At 42.8% G+C, this 18,313-nt stretch overlaps 1 protein-coding gene across 2 annotated transcripts in view; it reads right to left on the reverse strand.

The window, feature by feature from the left end:
* The window catches only part of LOC126481609 (cilia- and flagella-associated protein 157-like), a 176,733-nt gene that overhangs the window by 135,681 nt on the left and 22,739 nt on the right, over positions 1-18,313 (reverse strand). The gene's annotated exons all lie outside the window — the stretch shown is intronic.

Below are 18,313 nucleotides of genomic sequence, written 5' to 3' on the forward strand. Positions count from 1 at the left end.
GATTAAGGTTCTTATTATACTGAACTGAGCTCTAGGTCCAAACACCTTGATTTAAGCCTATGTACATAAAAAATAAAAAGTAGCTAAGACTAAGATTCCAAGATTACGGTTCTTATTATACTGAACTGAGCTCTAGGCCCAAACACCTTGCTTTAAGCCTATGTACGTAAAAAATAAAAAGTAGCTAAGACTAAGATTCCAAGATTAAGGTTCTTATCATACTGAACTGAAGTTCAAACTTTAAGACATGCCTAGCTCTAAAACAATAATATTTTTTAAAGAACCACAACTTCAGAATACAAACAAATAAATTATATCTACTTATCAGGTAGTAGTAGATGCAAATATGAGCAAATGAAGGCACATGTACTGGCTTTCAGAACCTTCTTTTTATCCAACAAAAGGAAATTCCTATTCAGGAATCCAATATGAAACTTTCTTTCATATCAAACAAGAGACAACAGAATAGGATAAAAGGTTAATTAGCAGTGGAGTGATACGCAGAAAATGGGAGGAAATCTTGAGAAAATTTAGCTGCTTTGAAGATCAAGTAAAAAGCTACCTGGGAGAGCCTCATCAAGGGCTGGAGAAGATGGAAAATCAACAATTCATTGATAATAATAGTCAAGAATAATGGTCAGAAGAGACAGGTAGTGCATTCCAAAAATTTGAATAAAGGGAAGTTCACACTGAGAAAAGAATCAGAGGGGGAAAAAGAAGAAAATATCAGAAGAGATGGACTAACAAGGAAAGGAAAGACAACTAATGTTATAAAAAATGTATAAAAGGAATTAAATAGAAAATGGGGTCAAAACTAGGGAGAGAGGAGCAAAATAAACAACAGGTAGACAATATCAAAGAAAATACTTCATAATTCACCTCAAAAATTGAAACAGCAGCATTGCACTGTCACTTCTAACCCTCATTGTTTAATTTAATTGTTAACTAATTAGGGCTAAGATTTTTTAAAGCTGTGAATGTGGACAATTAGTAACTGCTGAAGCAATTACAGGGTAAATGAGTTCTAGATTTGTTGTTGTCACCTTTAATCTGTTGAACTGGTGGTTTAAATTGATGGTGTTTCAGCAGCATTGTTTAGTAATATGGTATTGTAACTTACAGACAGGTTCAACAAAAAGACTGCTAAACACGTAAGCTTTCAGCCAAAAGGCCTTATTCTGAATTAGGCAACATACACACATATATTTACATGAATGCAACTCCCACACACACATGACTGCAGTCTCCGACTGCTGAGACCAAGATGCGAGCAACACCGTATGATGGAAGAAGCAATTTGGTTGGTGGGGTAAGGGGGAGGCTGGGCCAGGGAGTGGGAGGGACAGTGGGGTATGGGGGGGGGGGGGGAGGTAAAGTGCTCCGTGTGGGAGCACAGAGGGACAAGGTGGGGAGAGGGTAGGGCAGCTAGGTGCAGTTGAGAGGTTAGGGCAGCTAGGTGCAGTTGAGAGGTTAGGTGGAGGGTGAGGAGGGGCAGAGAGCAAGGGGCAGAGGGTTGGTGGAGAGGAAGCAGAAATGGAGAAAAATAAAAAACTGTGGGTGTGTTGGTGAAATAGAAGACTGTAGAGTGCTGCAGCAGGAACAGGGAAGGGGATGAATGAGTGAAGGACAGAGGCTAACGAAGGTTGAGGCCAGGAGGTTTAATGGAATGTAGGTTATACTGCAGCCAGAGTTCCCACCTGTGCAATTCAGAATAGATAGTGTTGGTAGGGAAGATCCAGATGTCACAGGCTGTGAAGTAGTCATTGAAACGAAGATTTTATGTTGGGCAGTGAGCTCAGCTCAGCAACTGGGGGGGGGGGGGGGGGGGTCCAGCTGTTTCTTGGCCACAGTTTGCTAGAGGCCATTCATGCGGACAGACAGTTTATTGGTTGTCATGCCCACCTAGAATGCAGAAAAGTGTTTGTATCTTAAATTGTAGATAACATGTGTGGTTTCATAGATGGTCCTACCTTTGATGGGATAGGTGATGCTTGTGACTGGACTGGAGTAGGTGGTGGTGGGACGATGTATGGGACAGACCTTGCATCTAGGTCGATTGCATGGTTATGAGCCATGAGGCAAAAGTCAGGGAGTAGCGACTGAGTAGGGATGGAGAGGATTTTATGTATTTTTGGTGGGTGGCGGAACACCACTGTGGGAGGGGTGGGAAGGGCAGTGGATAGGGAATTCCTCATTTGAGGATATGGTGAGAGGTAGTTGAAACCCTGACAGAGAATGTGACTGAGTTGCTCGACTCCTGGGTGGTACTGAGTCAAAGGGGAATGCTCCTCTGTGGTTGCTCCTCTTGGAAGGTGGTGGCTGACTGGAGAGGTAAGGCATGGGAGATCTGTTTCTGTACAAAGTTGGGAGGGTAATTAAGGTCTGTGAAGGCCTCAATGAGACCCTTCGTATATCTCAAGAGGGAATATCCACATTACAGATACAGTGTAATGTGTGATGTAGTGAACAGCAGCAATTACAGTGCTGCATTGAGAGAGTATCACTGACTGAAAGATCTGAGGAGAGGCCCAATATCATTATATGGTTTAAAGAAGATGATAATGAAATTCAAAAACACAAGTCAGCTTGGTGTGCCACCTGGAAGAGGAAGGCGTCCTGTCCCAGTGGAAGCTACTGACAAAGTTGCCATTGCTGTAATTGACCAATAAACATGTGCCCCGGCCAGTGCTACTGCTCATGCAGTATCATGACAATTGTCCATCCCACGGCAAATATTACGGAAAGTTTTGTAGTGTCTTTGACACTGGTATCTGAACGAGATCCAGACAGTGCAGCAACAGAGACCTCATGATCCACAGCAATGTTCTGAACTTGGTCTTCAGTTTCTGGCACAGATCAAACTTAATGACATGTGGCCAGGTAATATTCTATGAAGTGACAAGGCACATTTTACGCTACAGAGTGCAGCGAATACACAGATCTGTTGAGTTTGGGAAACTGTTAAACCACATGTTGCACATGAAAAGCCACTGAACTCACCATATGTGACTGTGTAGTGCGGACCACAAGCACCTTTATTCTTGGCTCATTCTCCTTTACACCCAGAGGGCCTGTCAGGTATATTGGGATATCTGCATGTTATCAAGACATCCTTGTTCAACATGTGATTCCTGATTTGGAAGAGCGCAACTGTATGGAAACCACTGTTTTCATGATAAATGGGGTGACACCTCATGTCGTTCACCCAGTGAAAGATCTGCTTAATGTAACCTTCCATGAATGTGTTATCTCCAGAGATTTTCCAGATGCATAGGCTGCAAGATCAACTGATCTGAATCCATGAGACTCTTGGATCTGGGGATAGCTAAAAGAATGCATTTACCAGGGACATGGTTGGTCTCCAGCATCTCACTGACATCTTTAGTGATCCTACCGAACAAATTATGTAAGCATCAGTTAATAATAAAATCGATATTATGCCCTTCTCATTTGTTTGACCTTTTGACCATTCCTCATCCATTACAGATAGAAACATTTTTATATGTCTTTCTTGCATTCACAATGCCAGACTTGCACCTGATGGCCAAAATTGGGAGCAGTTTTTTTTCCAGCATAAATTGATTCCACATTAATGCATTATAATACCTACCAAGTTTCACTGCCATGCGATAACTATAGACCTTAGTGGATCTCGCTGAGTAGCTGCACTTTGATTATAGCCACCTGGTACATTTCAAACCAAAGGCAAGGTGCCTGCCATTCCTGCACAAAAATTTAAATAGCAAGTAGTGTACAATAGAAATTGAGAGACTTTGAATATATCTTTTCTTTTTCAGTGCATTCCATAGCTATTTGTTGTTGGACTATATTTTGTATAGCTATGCTTCCAGGTGTTCTGCTGCATTGTTGTTTCTGTTTCATCCACAACATTTCAATGACCAACTCAGTCATCTTCTTCAGGTGCTGTGAGTTTTGCTCCAACCAGGCAGTGTGTGCACATAACAGCACAACTTGCACAGCAAAGAAGTCAACTGAGCCAGTCTTAAAAATATTGTGCATAAAATGGAAACAACTATACAGGGCAACCGGAAACACACAGTTAATCAATTTCACCGAGAAAACCTGAGGTACATGTTGTAATTTGTGCAGTGTATTGTTCTAAAATACATAAAGATTATAAAAATGGAAAATTTGTTTCTGTTAAGTAGGGCTAATACATAGAGGAAAATGCTGATGCAACTGCCATTTTGTCAGAAAATCGGACAATACCAAAAGAGATTATACAAATTACAGCTGTTGAGGATTCAGTGACAGAAGTTGATGTTAGAAGTCCAGCAGAGGATTTAGCCTATATTTATATATTTACTAATCCTTTTTTCCATTTACCCCTCTCTATGTCCACCTGTTCCTCCCTCTGTCTGTCCATCTCATCCTCCAACTTCTGTCTACCTATCTCCTCCTCAGCACTCTCTCCATCTCTTCATTTCCTCCTCCTCTTCTCTTTGTTTGGTTCCTTCATTCCCTCTCTCTGGTCATATCTTCCTCCCCTTGCTTTTGACCATATGCTCCTCCTCCTCTCTCTTTCCACCTCTGGCTCGCCCTCTTCCTTTTTCACCAGCCCACTGCCCATCTACACCTTCCACCTACCTCACGCATCTCACTCTCTTCCCCTCTCTCTATCCATTTCCTCCTCCCCTCTCTCTGTCCGTCCCCTCCTCTATCCATGTCAACTTCTCCCCGACCATGCTCATTGGCATGTGTAGCACCTACAATACTGTTCAATAAAGCAGGCAGATACCACTTCCACAACACGCCTGTCATGCAGGGCAGGCTATACATCAATGGCCTGAAAAATCATTTATTTCCCCTGATATACAGGCCACCTTGCAGAGCAGGTCGATAAAGCAGGCTGATACTACTCGAACACAACATGCCTGTCATGCAGGGCAGCATAAATGTTGGGGCTCAGAAAACTGTTTCTTGCCTCTGATATGTAGGTTGCCCTGCAAAGTAGTTTGATTTGGCAGGCCGATACTGTTTCCACACAACATGCCTTTTTTCCAGTTCACCCTATATGCCAGGAGCTGGAAAACACATTTTTGTCTGTGTTTCTTCTCCTATTGGAGCTAGGAGTTTACAAACTCCACGACTCTGACTGTTGTGAACCCTGCTGTTTCTGTACCAAATTTGGATGAAATTGATCCAGAGGTTTGGGAGGAAGCCCTAGACACCCACACAGAAGATATGGTCATCACACCAAAATCAAGCAATAAAATCATTTTTATTATAAACACATGTAGTGATCTGTGTGCATTTCTTATGATCTCTTACTACATACTTTCTCATACTTTAGGTGACAATCTATTACTCAGGCTTTCCTGTGGAAAATGGGAACAGTGTTTTGTCATTGGGTGTGAGCTTCATCATAGGCTCATTGCAATGCAAGATGCCTGCCCAAGAGTGTCAGCTGTGAGAAGGTACAATCAGAACATTATGGAGCAGCTTGCCATGCTGTTTTTCTCACTCACCATGGGTGAGCAGTTCCAGAAATATAAAAACTTTTTGGGAGTGTTTAGAAAAAGAGCAGTGTTTAATTTTTCTCCAGACAGTAATCAGAAAGTGTTACAAAAACAGAAAGTAGTTCAATTACACTGAGAAGTAATTGAATTTCTTTTTTTCAAGAGTAACAACATAATAAATGGAGGAGTTTTTATGAGAAATGAAAAAAATTATGTATGATATTAATTTCATGTGATTCAGTGAGCTGATACAAGTCTTTCAACTGGACGCCACTTCTACAACTTGCATGGCCTAACCCACCCGAGTTATCCAACATGGGAAAGGGGACCTACAGTCTCATGCAGAATCCAAACCATGTGTCATTTCTGGTGACTCCTCACACTGGTGTGGGGTGAAGGCTAGGTTACAACAAAGGGTAATAAATCTGTGGTCTGACCGATACTTGATCCCATCATCTCTAGGTTCCCAGGCACGTGCCTTACTGCTAGACCATCTGCCCCCCCCCCCCCCCCCCAAATCCAAAAAAAGGATGAAATGAAACAAATTAACAGTGAAAGGGGAAAAATAAATATTACATGTGATATAGATCAGCAAGCTAGAAATATCAAGGAACATATTATAGAACTACACAAGAAAAAGACTGAATTGAGTCAATGATTAACTGAATTAAAGAGCGTTACACCTAAAGGGCAAATTATATTCTGAAATCAGGAAGTAATAAGATTTAATTAGAGATTAAATAATGGACAATTCAAAGCACTGCCCACCAAATTGAAACAGTTCCACGAATCTACCCAGCAGGAATCTGCTGGCATTCAAAGGCAAATTTCAGATTCTAGCCTAAGATTAAATGAATTAGAACATTTGAGAGATTAGGGTGGGATAGTTGTCTCAGATTCTACTTCAATAATATTGGAGGAACAGGTGAATCTCAAAGTAGAACAAAATGTAAAAGAAAGAATTTCAGATATTAGGGTGAGATAGTTGTCTCAGATTCTACTCCAGTAAAATTGGAGGAACAGGTGAATCTCAGAGTAGAACAAAATGTAAAAGAAAGAATAGTTATCCATGTGTTCACCTCATTCAACAGAAATCTCTGACAAAACAGAAGAGGAATTCAGTAAAATTTGGGAAGAGCTAGAAAATACTAAAGAGGTCATTAAAAAGACAAAGAATAATGGGATGTTAGTGTTTCCTGTAAAGTTACAAAAGGAATTTCCATTGGAACCAGGGACAAATTTAATAAAACAGTTTACAAACTTTAAAATTGGAGGATACACACACCATATTTATTTTCTGAAAATCATTACCAAAGCAATTATAGATCGGCATGCTAAAAATCTCAAGGAACATATTATAGAATTGTGCTAGGAAGAGTCAATGATTCACTGGATTAATGGAACAATGTTGAATTTAAATTGTGTCCACTTCATTTGAAAGGAGATGCAGTAGAATGAGGAACTACGTATGTTGGGGAATTTGTCACAGGTGAACTCTAAGGAAATTACAAAAAGGAATGTTGATCACACAGTGCACAGGAAAAATTAGCCCAAGAATTATCAGATCCTCACTATTATAACCAGAGTTGCAAAAGTTTTAAGCGATATAATGAGTGGCACTTGACATGATCAAAATATTTATATGAACTCAAACAATGGGAAGACCAGGTTGGAGTATCAACAATATTATGAAAAGGTCAGATCGCTGCTCAACACAAAGAAGACGGGTTGAGTTGCAGACAAGCACAATGATAAGGCTGTTTCACACTGACTTTTGGCCAAAGCCTTCTTCAGAAAAGAAAAGAAAACACACACCACATTCACACAAGCTGACACACTTCATGAACACATGGCCACAATCTCCGGCCACAGCAGCTGGAGATAGCAGCCATGTGTGTGTGAGGTGTGCCTGCTTGTGTGAATGTATGTGTGTTTTATTTTCTGAAGAATGCTTTGGGAGTAAGCTCAATATGTTGTCTTTATGGTGAGTAGCAATCTATCCTTTTCATAATATTAACAGATGTAGATGTCACTGAAAACCGCCTCATGACAGTGTTAGTTCATCATCTACCTTCCAGATCAGAAAATAAATTTGATATCATGATTGGTCAAATTTAAATGAACCATTAACATTCACAGGCAGTTGGATATTTAAATAAATAGTACAGGGATTTCCCAGAAATGGAGGATCCCAAGAAGGGCAAAATTAGGAAAATAGATACCTTCTCTGTTTCAGTAGCAGACTGAAAGGCGGAAGTTAGTAGAAACTCACATGTCTGTAAAAGATAAATGCGCAAAGCATACAACAACTACCACCATCATAGCTTAGCAAAAGATCTTGTCAAGAACCCAAGAAAATTCTGGTCCTAAGTAAAATCATTAAGCAGACTGAAGGCTTCTACCCAGTTACTCATTAACCACTCTGTTGTGGCCATAGAAGACAGCAAAAGGAAAGCTGAAGTTTTAAATTTCATGTATAGCAAATCATGCATGCACTGGCGCATGTTGCTAGCTCAGTACGTGTCATGCTTATGCTCCGTAGGATCTGATGCCATGTTTTATATTTAAACATATATATTGGATCCAATGTCAAATGTGTGGTATTTAAAAAAAATTAAGACAAAGAGCTACTTCTTTTATATTATGTATTTTAAAACGCGATTAAGTGGACGACCCACAAATGCATTAGACAGGTGAGAGCCCTCACATCACATATACATATACGATTCGATGTGTAACACCTTCTGAAGAAGACAGTTTTAAAACTGTTGAAACCGTGACAAGGTTTAATAAACCTACATTTTGCAACTGGTTGGCTGTTATTTCCAATACACTGAAGCTCTTAATTTTATCCATTGCTGTCAGTGTTTCTTCTGAGACTATTATTTTTGTAAAATAAAGAACAACCTCTTCAGTCCATAACAGTGATTTTATTTCAATGCATGATATATTTGAGCCCTGGGGGCTCATCTTCAGGTGCGTTAACAGCCTACATCATTTTTTTCCAAATTTAGGTCAATTGTGGTCTGTTAACAGCATTGGATACATGGTTTTAAAGCACAGTATGATTAGACACATTTACAAACATATATACACTTTCATTGTACAGCACACTTGTAAAAACAAGACAAATGTTTACAAATGTGCTGTAAAATGGGAAGTGTATATATGTATGTAAACATGTCTACTCATACTGCACTTCAAAAACCATGTACCTACTACTGGAAACAGACCATAGTTAACGTAAATTTGAAAAAAAAAAATTGATGTACACTGTCAAATCATCTGATGACCCAACCACACACTACACAACAAAATCCTGCAGGTTGCCACCCTATCACATGCTTGCAGAGAAAGCAGCTCCACTTCACTGCAACATTTGCTGCAGTAACAATGACCCCTCTGTCACTGGGAACAGCTAGCAATGGCTTGAATTCATCAGCCATCTGACACTGGTCACCTTCCTGATAATGATACACCGGGCAGCCTTTATAGGACTGCTGCCTGCAGCTCTTGATCAGTGAAAATCTGGCCTCCACTGCAAGTCTCCCAATAGAGCACGTCAGAACCCCGACAACCATTGATTGTGACCATGACCAATTCCGAACTTGCCTACTGCAGCAACAGCAGTTGTGACCAACTGAGTGCCCTCTCGTGCATCTGCAAGGAACTGTAATGTATATACTGACATTTTTAACAGGTTAGGATGATGATTACTTTTCCTTCACTGAGAAACTGATTCTGTTGTTCATTTTCTTGTTTGCTTCTTTGTTGGAATAAAGTTATATCATTCATTGCTACCTGTACACCTTCTAGTTTTCTATGCGCACCATTCTGCAATGGGATACTTTAATTGGCAACAGGGATAACCTTATCACAACTCTCGTGTATACCTTTGGAACTTTGCTCCCAGTATCTGTGCTCCCCCAGGTAGCCACCTCTCTGAATGCTTGAGCCTCCAAATGTTTAACTGTTGTTCATCTGCTCTTTTTTCACTTGCCCATTTCCCATGGCTCAATATGCGACAGAACTTTCACTTCTGCAGCTTTTCCAGTTGCAGGATCAGCAATTGCTTCGTTAAAACTGAGCACTTGCTTCAGCGCTTCTCTGGGGTGACACTTCCCACCTGCTACAGCCGGTATGATACAGCTTCTGCTTCACGCTCACCTCTTTCTGTGCACCTCAGAGGTCCTCTGACGGCACCTCACCTGTCCTGATGCCCCCCCCCCCCCTTACGTTGCAGATTGCCACACCATTATCATTGCATAATTCAGACTTCGCTGCGGCAACGACTCTTGGCCTGTCATCCTTGCTGCACTGGACCACACACTGTACAGAATTCCACTCTTCTTGATGCTTCTATCCTAAATGACTCTGGCCCATTGGCCACTGGCCCCAGTCCCCCAGGACCTCTTGCATACTTGTTTCTCATGCTGTGGATGCTTGGCATCCACAGATACAGTATACTCAGCTTCAACACCTCGTAACACAGCACCTCCGTTTGCTCCAGTGCTTCCTTTCAGTCTGGCACCTCCCGACGTGGCACTTCTGTCCATTCCAGCACCTCCTGACATGGTGACATGACGCCTCTGTCTGTCCTGGCACCTCCTGACATGGCACTTCCATCCACGATGGCGCCTCACGACACCACTCCTCTGTCCACACTGGTGCTTCCTGATGCAGACCCTCCGTCCACTCCAGAGCCTCCTGACATGGCACATCTGTCTACTCCAGCACCTCCCGACATGGTGCTTCTGTCCACTCCAGCATCTCCCAATGCAGTGCTTTGCTCCACTCCAGCGCTTCCTAAAATTACACTTATGACCCCACCAGTGTCTCCTGACATGGCAACTCTGCTTCATCACCTCCACACGTGGCACTTCCACCCAGCGTAGCACCTCTGCCAAAAGCAGCATATCCATCCAATGTGCTGCAGTCCAATGCAGTGCCATTGGTTCTCACACTTGCAGTGCCCTGGATTCCTCCTGGCTGCCACTGATGCCTGCAGTACCACCAGCTCCAGCACTGTGGCTGACCCAATTTGTCTACTACGCCATCTGACCCTCTCCTGCACTTCTGGTGCCCTTGACACCCATCCATTTCCTGGTCTTTCCTGTTCCTTCAGTTGGTGATGTATCTCCTCTTTTTTCAGTTTCCACTGTTCTGGGTCTGTCATCTCCTGATGCACATTCCAGCCAGCTCCCATCCTTGTTGCTGTCTGTTGTCCTGCTTCTGGTGGGGCACTGCCCCCCGCCTGGTCATCAACCTTGGCTGTCCTTCTTTGTGGCCCTCTCTGTCTGTCTTGTGACCTTGCCCACATCTTCCGTGCATCGCTCGTGGAAGTTTTACCAAAAGATCAGCCTTCCCACTTTTGGCAGCATGGGTGCATTTCTTGGTGATGACTCTGCAAGTCTTTTGTTTTTCCAGGCCTCCTCCGAACAACTTTCATCTGCCCTGGGCCATACATCTAATGGCTCTGCACCAAGCACCTGTTACAGCCTGCTCCAGCAACTTCACTGCTGGCTTTGGCACCACCCTCTGTAGCACTACCAACCCACCTGGCTCTCTGCTAATGCTGCCAGTCCACTTGCATCATCCATGCTTGCTGCTGGCCCGCTCGCACCCTCCACATACACTGATGGCCCTGCCTGTTACCACTGTTCCAACTACATCCTTGGCACCTTGCTTCATCCCTCAGATGTCTTGTTTGTTTCATCCACCAAGTTTCTTCCCAACAAGCACCCTGATGGCACACTATGCACCATTCAACACTGACCCTCCAGTGTCTTCTCTTCTCAGCAGAACACAGCCTCTTCTCTTCAGGGCAGCCTTTGGTTCAACTTCGCCAGTGACATTGTTCTCCAGTCCACTTCTCTTGGTCAACTTCACTGTCTCCTCTGTGGGTAAGAGGAGCACCGTGCTCTCAGCTGTCACCTCAGCCACAGCTGTCCTGTATGCATCAAGAAGGCTTCACCATCTCCATCCAAAGGTAAAATGAGTGCAGCAAAAGGTTGAACCTGACAGTTCAGCACGTAGCCGCTCTGTCAGATGCCTGCAGCCAATGCACCTCTACTTCACTGTGGCTGCCACTGCAATAACGAGGGTGCCACAATCACTGGACAAGGCAGTAGCAGTAGCTTGCATATGTAAGCCACGTGACACCGGCCAATTCCCCAGGAAACCTTTACAGGACTGCTGCCTGCAATTCTTGACCGGTGTTAATCTGGCCTCTCTAAGACAAGTCTCCAAATACAGCACATCGGAACAACAATGACAGTAGTGCAACCACTGATTGTGACTGCAACCAATTCTGACCTTGCCTACTGCAGTGATGCCAATTGTGACAAATAACTAAGTACTCTCTCTGGTACCTTTATGAAACTTGACCCCATAAGTGACAATCTTTATGTTCTTTTCAGTGAGAAACTTTTTCTCTTGTTCGTGTTCTTGTTCTTCTCTGTAGAAATAAAGTTGTATCGTTTGTTGCTATCTGGACATCTTCTTGCTTTCAGTGTGCACCATCCCACAATGCAACAATTTAAAAGACGTGTCACCAGGATTTAAAATGCATCATGCATTGAGATAAAGTCACAACTGTGACTAAAGGTGGTTACTGTTTATTTTACAAAAACAAATACGTCTCCAGTCCCTGATGGAACCCCAATTGTCAGGAATCTCTCACCAAGCATAATGACCCAAATGACTGGAAAAAATGCAGGTGAATCCTGTTTATAAGAAGGGTAAAAGAATGGACCCACAAAACTACAGGCCAATATCCTTAACATTAGTTTCCTCCAGAATTCTTGAACTTATTCTCATTTTGAATACAATATATTTACTTGGAACAGAAAAGGTTCTGTCCACAAATCAGCAAGAATTTAGAAAGCATCAGTCTTGGGAAACTCAGGTTGTCTTTTCTCGCACATTATCCACTGAACCATGGATGGAGGGTAACAGACAAATTCCATTTTCCTAGATTTCCAGAAAAGTTTGACATGGTGCCCCACTGTCGACTGTTAAAGAAGTTAAGAGCATGAATAGATTTCCAGATATCGGGTGGCTCAAAGATTTCTTCAGTAATAGAACCCAGTACATTGTCCTTGATGGCAAGTGTTCATCAGAGACAAGGGCAGCATCAGGAGTGACCCAGGAAAGTGTGACAGGCTCACTCTTATTCTCCATATACATAAATGATCCAACAGATGGGGTGGGCAACAATCTGCAGCTGTTTGTTGGTAAGGTGTCATTGTTGAGTGACTGTAGGAGGATACAAGGTGACTAACATAAAATTTCTAGTCATTGTGATCAATGGCAGCTAGCACTAAATGTAGAAAAATGTAAGTTAATGTGGACGAGTAGAGAAAACAGTCCCATAGTGTTTGAATACAGCATTAGTAGTGTTCTACTTGACACACACAAGGAAATGGAACAAGCAGATAAGGATGTAGTAGTGAAAGTGAATGATCAACTTTGATTTATTGGCAGAATTTTTGAAAACTGTGGTTCATCTGTAAAGGAGGCCACTTATACAACACTAGTGTACTTGAGTACTGCTTGAGTGTTTGGGATCTGCACCATGCTGGATTAAAGGAAGACACTGGAGCAATTCAGAGGTGGGCTGCTAGATTTGTTACTGGTTGGTTTGATCAACAGGCGACCATTATGGAAATGCCTCATGAACTTAGATGGCAAACCCTGGAGGGTAGATGATGTTCTTTTTGAGGAACACTGTTAGGAAATTTAGAGAACTGGTATTTGAAGTTGATTGCAGAATGACTCTAGTGCCAATGACACATCATATTTTGTACACTAAGAAAGGAACCTGTAATACAGGAAATAATCGACATAATCAGGACAGGGCAATTGATTTAGGCAGTGTACTGCTTTAACATATTCCACAGATAGTAGAACGGGTTCGATAATTGATACCTTCCACCTCCTCAATGATCGAATGATAAAAGCCAGAGTACGAGTGAAAGGAAAAAGCATTGAAATCATCCAAGCATATGCCCAACAGGTGGGGTGTACAAAAAAGGAGAAGGAGGAATTTGAAGATGACATGCAAAAGCAGCTAAATGGAAGTAATCAGATTATAATAGGGGACCTCAATGCACATGTTGGCACAGACAGGAAAGGATTCGAGGAGATAATGGGACCAGAGGGCTGGGGGAACCGAAATAGAGAAGGAAAACTGTTGCTGGAATTCTGCAAGAGGAATGGGCTGACGATCGCTAACTCCTGGTACAAGAAGAGAAGTAGTCACAAAATAACTTGGTACAGTGAGGACTGGTCCCAAACTTCAGTAGTAGACTATGTACTAGTGGATAGGCAGATGATGAGCAGCCTCACAGATGTTAAGGTCATTCCATCTGAGGCCTTAGACAGTGACCATCGGCTGTTGGTAGCCACCCTCAGAGAGAAAAAAGATAGGAGGGCAACTGATATACAGGAGAAAAGGTTGAAGACATGGATGCTGAAAGAGGATGAACGGAGGACCCAGTACCAGACACTGATCAGGAAGAAACTGCCAAAGGAAGATCAGAGAACAGTGGAAGAAGAATGGGGGGATTTTAAGAGGGCCCTAGTTGAGGCAGCTGAGACTGTGTGCGGAAGAACTAGCACAAAGAGGAGAAGTAAGGAAACCCCATGGTGGAACAACATATGTAAAGAGGCAGTACTTCGAAAGAACAAAGCCTTCAGAGAATGGTTCCAGACCCGAACAGAGGAAGCTAGGGTAAAATATAAGGGAAGCAAGAAAGCGGCACAGACCATAGTAAGGGCGAAGAAGAAGAAGTGGATGGAAAAATGGACAAGAATGTTAGAAGAGGACAGTGAAGGGAACAAAAAAGTACTTTACACCATGGTAAGAAATAAGAGGAATGACAGAAGCGAGTGCCTGAGGATCATGGATAATAATGGAAGAGTTGTGGAGGAAATGCATGAGCTCAAAAAGATTTGGAAGGAGTACTTTCAAGATCTGTTGAATGCCGCCAAGCGGGTAACTAACAGTGATGGAGAGCCTAAGGCAGCAGACGATGATAATAGTGGGGAAATTGATGATCTAACTTGGAATGAAGTGGAAGAAGCCATAAAGAGGATGAAAGGGGGCAAGGCACCAGGTTGGGATGAAGTAACAGTGGATATGATACAAGCAGCAGGAGAAGTAGGAACCCAGTGGCTATACAGAGTGCTGAGGGTGGTGTGGAAGGAGAACAGAATTCCTGAGCATTGGAAGAAAGGAATTACAGTCCCGATCTTCAAGAAAGGGGATAAAAGGAGATGTGAGAACTACAGAGGAATCACCCTGCTATGCCACTGTGGAAAAATCTATGAAAAGATCCTGGAGAAGAGAATAAGAAGCAGTATTGAAAGTAGACTGCAAGAGGAGCAGTACGGTTTCAGACCAGGAAGATCAACAACGGACCTCATATTTGCAGTAAGGCAACTGCAGGAAAGGCACTATGAGTACGGGAAGGACTTAATCATGGCCTTTTTAGATATTGAGAAGGCGTATGACAGTATCTGTAGGGACAAGCTGTGGGATGTGCTGAACGCAAAAGGGATAGATGAAGAGACAACACGAAAAGTCAGAAAAATGTATGAGGGAAGTGAGAGTTGTGTGAAAGTGGGGAGGGAACGTACTGCATGGTTCAAGCTGGAAAATGGGCTGCAACAGGGAAGTGCACTTTCGCCTTTATTGTTTATTATTGTTATGGATGAAATCCTACAGCAAGTGTCAGATGCAATTGGAGATCATAAAATGAAAGCAGTGCTTTTTGCCGATGACCTGATGTTATGGGGAAATTGCGAGGAGGAGGTGCAAGAGCAGTTAGATGCATGGGAGGCAACGGCAGCACAATATGGAATGCATTTCTCTGCAAAGAAAAGTGAAATAATTGTCACAACAAGGAAGAAGAATAGGCCAAATGTGGATATAACTTGTGGAGGGGAAAAACTACAAGTGGTAGAGAACTTCAAGTACCTGGGAAGCGTGATTGAAAGTAAGGGGGAAACGCAATGGAAATAAATGAAAGGTGCAGAAAAGCAGGGCAGTTCTACAAATGCATTAGGGGGCTTATTTGGAGCAAGGAGGTGCCACAGAAATCCAAGGGAATTATATACCGAACCTACTTTGTCCCCATATTGGCATACGGAAGTGAGACATGGGTAATGCACAAAAGCGACAAAAGTAGAATACAGGCTAGTGAAATGAAGTTCCAGAGGAGCAGGTTGGGTGTAACAAGACGAGACAGATTGCGAAATGTGTATGTGAGGGAAAGACTAAAGGAGGAACCAGTACAGGACAGGATAGAAAAATCAAGACTGCAGTGGTATGGACACATGAAGAGAATGGATGAGGGAAGAATTCCAAAGAGGATGTTTGATCTGCAACTGGAGGGGAAGAGGCCCAGAGGAAGACCAAGAGATAGATGGGTGAAGGGAGTGAAGGAATGTGTGACGAGAAGAGGAGAGAACTGGACGAAGGTGGAAGAGGGGGAATGGTGGAAAGACAGAACACGATGGAGAGGCTTGTGTTCCCGACAGACCCAGCCAGTGGCTGGAAACTGTCCAAGATGATGATGATGATGAGTAGAACGGGTTCCTTGGGGCAGATGACAGAAAACACAGAATGCCTCCCAAGCCAGTGAGCTGGTAGCACTTACTCGACCAGAACCAACTCATGAATTGTTACTAGAAGAGGGATGACAAGATATGAAAGACAAAATATTAGGTGAATAGTAATGGCAGAAATTTTTAATTGTAACGTGGACATACAAGGGAGCGATATGTCTTAATTCCCATAAATTTGTAGCACTTTTGAGAAAGAAGTTGTGTGGAACTATACCATAACAGACGGGTATAACGATAAACAAAGGGAAACAAGTTTAATATTTACTACTGAACACAAACTATGCTGTTGGTTACTAATTTAAGATTGGGATGTATTATTAGGACTTGATTGGTTATTAAACTGTAATGTTACATTAAATTTTGATAATGAAATCATTAAGTGGGAAGAGAATGGAGAGAAAATACAAGTAGTTAGGGGTAGCACACTTAATTTATAGTAATCACAGTTATTAATTGAGGCTACATGATCAACACAATCAAAGTAAATCATGATGTAAAGCTATATAATACACAATTACGTAATTAAGAATATTTGGTAAATCAGGTTTACTTATTATGATGCTCCAGAAATTCGCTAGAATGAAGAAATATTCAACCTTTTAAAAAGGGGTCTACAGAATCCCTTCATTTAGTTTAATATATCATTCTGATAATCTTTTTTAAAGAATGGAAAATCCAGGATGGAACGTAACAATATTATGAAAAGGAAAGTTGCTACTCACGATATAGCGGAGATGCTGAGTCGTAGAGAGGCACAACAAAAAGACTGTCACAAATAAGCTTTTGGCCAGCAAGGCCTTTGTCAAAAATAGACCACACACACACACACACACACACACACACACACACACAGACAAATGCAACTCACACACATGACTGCAGTCTCTGGCAGCTGAAACCAAATTGTGAGCAGCAGCAGCAACAGTGTATGATGGGAGTGGTGGGGATAAGGAAGAGGCTGGGGAGGGTAGGGTGAGGGATAGTAGGGTAGGGGTGAGGGACAGTGAAGTGCTGCTGGAGAATGTGCAGGGACAAGGTGGACAGAAGGAAGGCAACTATGTGCAGTCAGGAGATTAGACGGAGGGCAGGGGACAGATGGGGGGTGGGGGAGGGTAATGGAAAATGACAAAGTAAAACGACTGAGTGCTTTGGTGGAGTGAGAGCTGTGTAGTGCTGGAATGGGAATAAGGAAGGGGCTGGATGGATGAGGAAAATGACTTAACGAAGGTTCAGACCAGGAGGGTTACAGGAACATAGGATATACTGTGGGAAAAGTTCCCACCTGCACAATGTAGAAAAGCTGGTGTTGGTGGACAGGATCCATATGGCACAGGCTGTGAAGCAGTAGGTGAAAAGAAGGATGTCATGTTGGGCAGCATGCTCAGCAACAAGGTGGTCCACTTGTTTCTTGGCCACAGTTTGTTGGTGGCCATTCATGCAGAAAGACAGCTTAACAGCTTGTTGGTTGTCATGCCCACATAGAATGCATGCAGCACATTTGTTGCAGCTCAGCTTGTAGATCACATGACTTGTTTCACAGGTAGCCCTGCCTTTGATGAGATGGGTGATGTTCGTGACTGGACTGGAGTAAGTGGTGGTGGGAGGATGTATAGGACAGGTGTTGCATCTAAGTCCATTACAGAAATATGAGCCATGATGTAAGGGGTTGGGAGCAGGTGTTGTGTAGGGATGGACAAGTATATTGTATAGGTCAGTGGATGGCAGAATACTTCGATGGGAGGGGTGGGAATGATATTGGGCAGAACATTTCTCATTTAAGGGCATGAGGGGAGGTAGTCAGTTGCTCGAGTCCTGGGTGGTGCTGACTTATGAAGGTAATGTTCCTCTGTGGCCAGATGGTAAGACTTTGGGAGGTGGTAGGAGACGAAAGATAAGGCATGGGAGATTTGTTTTTGTACAAGGTTGGGAGGATAATTACAGTCAGTGAAGGCTTCAGTGAGCCCCTCAGTGTATTTTGAGAGGGGCCTCTCATCACTGCAGGTGTGATGACCATGGGTGGCTAGGCTCTATGGAAAGGACTTCTTGGTATGGAATGGGTGGCAGCTGTCGAAGCGGAAGTATTGCTGGTGTTTAGTAGGTTTGGTATGGACAGAGATACTGAAGTAGCCATCTTTGATATGGAGATCAACACATAGGAAGGTGGCTTGTTGGGTTGAGTATTGACAGCTGAAGCAAATGGG

The sequence above is a fragment of the Schistocerca serialis genome, chromosome 5, assembly GCF_023864345.2.
Source record: "Schistocerca serialis cubense isolate TAMUIC-IGC-003099 chromosome 5, iqSchSeri2.2, whole genome shotgun sequence".
NCBI lineage: Eukaryota > Metazoa > Arthropoda > Insecta > Orthoptera > Acrididae > Schistocerca > Schistocerca serialis.